This window comes from Cyanistes caeruleus, unplaced genomic scaffold, assembly GCF_971803275.1.
Source record: "Cyanistes caeruleus unplaced genomic scaffold, bCyaCae1.hap1.1 HAP1_SCAFFOLD_195, whole genome shotgun sequence".
Lineage (NCBI taxonomy): Eukaryota > Metazoa > Chordata > Aves > Passeriformes > Paridae > Cyanistes > Cyanistes caeruleus.
In genome coordinates, this window is record NW_028255983.1 from 146,146 (window position 1) to 150,000 (window position 3,855).

General features: G+C 63.7%; 1 long non-coding RNA gene across 1 annotated transcript; it reads left to right on the plus strand.

Annotated features, from left to right (window-relative positions):
* Nucleotides 1–1,404: 1,404 nt before the first annotated feature.
* On the plus strand, nucleotides 1,405–2,949 carry LOC147645673 (uncharacterized). The gene is made up of 4 exons (XR_015282211.1): nucleotides 1,405–1,442; nucleotides 1,969–2,145; nucleotides 2,402–2,549; nucleotides 2,739–2,949. It is a non-coding gene; the product is annotated as an uncharacterized LOC147645673 (long non-coding RNA).
* Nucleotides 2,950–3,855: the final 906 nt, after the last annotated feature.

Genomic DNA, 3,855 nt, shown 5'->3' on the forward strand with positions numbered 1-3,855 from the left:
GCGGCGGCAGCGAAAGCAGCGACAGGAGCAAATTTATCAATTCTCTCTCTCTCTTCTCCCTCTCCCACTGTCCCTCATCTTCTCCCCGTCTCCCTTTCCCCGTGTCCCCTCATCTCCCAGTTTCCTCTTTCCCCGTGCCCACCCGGGCCATGCCCCCGGTCCGCCCCCGGCCCCGGGCGGGGCTGCCCCGGCCCCGGCCCCGTCTCCGCCCATCCCGCCGAGGTCTCCTCTTCGCCTGGCTCTGGCTGTGCTGGGCGGGCATCAGTGGCCGGGGTTGGGGCGGCATTGCCGCCCTTTGGCTCCGCCTGGCCCGCCCACGGCCCCAGCCCCGACCCCGACCCCGACCCCGGCCCCGACCCCGACCCCGGCCCCGGCCCCGGCCCCGGCCCCGGCCCCGGCCCCGGCTCCTCCCGGGGCCCGCGGAGGACACAGGCGGTGCGGCCGCTGCCGCCGCCTCCGCTGCGGCTTCCCCGGCCCGAGCTCCGCCGCTGTCGCGTTCCAATGAGGGAACGCCTGCGGGTGCCCGGCCCGGGGAGCTCGGGGAGCGCTCGGGGGCCGTTCCTGGCCCCGGGCCGAGCACTGACGGCCGCGTCTCTTCCCCAGGGAAGGCGCAGCAGGCCCTGCAGCAGCGCTACCGAGTGGGGTCACTGCTGGGGCGCGGCGGCTTTGGCAGAGTTTTTGCGGCCACTCGGCTCTCGGACGGACTCCCGGTGAGCAGAGGGGCCGGCGGCGGGCGGAGGAGGAGGAGGGGGCGGAGGAGGAGGATGGGGCTGGACACGGTGGGCGGTGAGCTGAATCCGCTGTTCCCTTTGGCTTGCAGGTGGCCATCAAAAAGGTGCCACGGAACCGCGTCCGGCACTGGGGCGAGCTGGTGAGTGAGCGGGGCCAGCGGCAGAAGCCGGGCCGTGCCGGGCGGGGATGAGCCGGGGCCCGGCAGGGTGGGAGCCGCCAGGACACCTGCAGGGAGAGCGGGCGTGGGGCCAGCGGAGGGCACAGAGCATCCCGGGCTGGCTGAGGGCTTCCCGAGCCCTGGCACGGCCTCAGCCCCACTGACGGCACCGTGCTCCTCCCGCAGCCCGACGGCACCAGCGCACCCCTGGAGATAGTGCTGCTGGACAAGGTGTCCACAGGCTTCCCCGGTGTGGTGCAGCTGCTGGAATGGTTTGAGCTCCCCAACACCATCGTGATGGTGCTGGAGCGCCCGGAGCGGTGTCAGGACCTGCGGCGTTTCATTCGGGCACGGAGGTTCCTGTCCGAGGAAGAGGCGCGGGAGCTGTTCCAGCAGGTGCTGGCGGCCGTGCGGCACTGCACCAGCTGCGGGGTCCTGCACCGAGATATCAAACCTGAGAACGTCTTGGTAGACCTGGACACCGGCGAGGCAAAACTGATTGACTTCGGCTGTGGCACCTACCTGCAGGACACAGCCTACACTCAATTTGCAGGTGAGCCCACACAGGGGTGGTGATCCTGGTCCTGGCATCTCCTGGCCCAACCTGGGTGTGGCAGCAGGGATTCTCCCAGGACTGGGGCTGGGGCTGGGGCAGCCAGCCTGACAAAATCCCCCGTGGGTGGGGATAGCAGAGAGGGGGAGGCAGAACCTGTGCACTAGCTGGTTTGGTGTGCAGGTGAGAATGGGCTTGGACTGCTCTGCTCACCTGGTTTGCCTTGGTTCAAGATATTTTTTGGGCAATGCCAGCAGGGAGGATGTGGGTGTGGTTTTTCCCCAGCACTGAGTGGGTATTTCCCTTTGTGTGTCATGGTCAGGCCTTGCCAGGGTTTCTGCTGCCCTCTTCCAGCACCAGTGGCTTCTTTTCCAACCCCGGGTTTGTACCCAAGTCCCAGGTGCTGGCGAGAGGGCAGCAGGTCACCCCATGGGCCACTGGGGCAGCCCCCACATGCCCAGGGATGCTGGGGCCAGGCTCTGGGAGCAGCAGCATCCCCCTGATGAGCTCCATCCATATTCCATAGGAACACCGTCATACAGCCCCCCGGAATGGAACGACTTCGGCTGGTACCATGGCGAGGCAGCGACCGTCTGGTCCCTGGGCATCCTGCTGCACGAGATGGTCTGCGGGGAGCACCCTTTCAGGAGGGGCAGGAACATCAGATGGGGCCAGCTCCCGCTGCCACCACGGCTCTCCCAAGGTGGATCCTCATCTCTGGGCACGGGGGGAACACCAGTGCTGGGAGACAGCAGCGGGCTCGTGAGCATCCCGCTCTGGCAGCTGCTGAGGAGGTGGCACATGTCCTGCTCTCCTGCTCTCCTCCAAAACAAAGAATTGATGGGAAAGTTTAGGCCCAGCTCTGAGCACATCCAGCATGGCCTGGGCATGAGAATAGTGGGGCAAAGCCGACAGGAGCCTTCTCCAACTGACCAGTGGTTTGTGGTTTCTCTCCCCAGACTGCCAGATTCTGATCAGGTGGTGTTTATCCCTGAACTCCTTGGACAGGCCCTCATTAGAAGACCTGTCCTGTGATCCCTGGATGCAGGATATTCATCAGCCCTAGAAGAAGGGAGAGAGCCACGGGCACAGTGATGCAGGGACCTGGTAAGTTACAGCTCCACACATGCCCTGGCAATCAGCAGCAAAGAAACCCAGACTTTTTTGTCCTGCCTGTGTCACTGCACTGGGGTCATCAAATGGGAACACACAGCCCTTGTGCTGGAGCTGAGCTGCTCTGCCCAGCACTGGTGGGCACCATCTGAGCTGGTTTTGCCTGTCCTGGTTCACTGACAGCCGGGCCCTGGGCAGAACCCTGACAGCCTGGTGTCACCCCAGGGAAGAAGGAGCCCCTGGAGAAGCTGTACCAGGTGGGGCTGCTGCTGCTGCTGCTGGAGACATGGAGGACAGCAGCAAGGATGACAACCTCTTCACTTGGCCAGCAGGAGCTGGCGATGATGGACTTTGATTCTGGCACCTTCTTCAAAGCCAGGCTCCACAGGGAATTTTCAGGTAAGTCCAGACCCAGGGGGATGCTCCCAGATTTGTGCATTGGCCGGGAACCAAAGGTTTCCCCTTTGCTGGGGCAGATGCAACTGATTCCTCAGTGGCTGCCCAGCTGGTTTTTGGCAGGGCTGGGGGCGTGGGCTGGGGTGGTTACGAAATGGGAGTGGGATCCGGGCCCTGCCAACAGCCCCCAGCACCCACCGTGCCCCGGGCTGGGGCTGGGGCAGCCAGCCCGACACAAACAAACCCCCATGGCAGGAGCACAGGTGGGACTCCAGAACCTGAGCACGGCTGCTTTGCTGTGCAGCCAAGGAAGGGCTTGGGCTGCTCCACTCCCCTGCTTTGCTTTGGGATCACCGTGATTTTGGGGGACAGTGCAGGGGGAAAGGGAGAAAGCATGGGCTTCTCTCACCCATGGGTGGGTTTTTCCCCAGAATGTAGGGGTTGGGCCTTCCTCAAGCTCCTGACAGACATAACATTTTTTACCAGTTTTCTTGTTTCCCCTTTTTGTCTGTAACCTATTTTCATTAATTTGTTGTTTGTTTTTCTAAAGGAAGCGTTCTAGGTGGGGTCCAGTCTGGATCAGGAAGTGCTTGGGACCAGCTGTGGCGTGGATGGGCCGTGCCCTTGGAGAAGACTGAGGACATCGTTTGGGACCAGCTTTTCTTGTGGCAGCGGATGGTGTGAGGTGGGTCCTCATCTCCTTGGCATGGGTGGGACAAGAGCTTTTGGGAGATGGCAGCGGGCACAGGAGCATCCCGCTCTGGGCAGCTGCTGAGGGGCTGGATCTGCCGTGGCTGGCTGCAGGCTGGGCACATGTCCTGCCCTCCTGCTCTGCTCCCCAAGGCAGCAGTGATGGGCAGCTTTGGGCCCAGCTCTGAGCACGGCCAGCATGGCCTGGGCACCG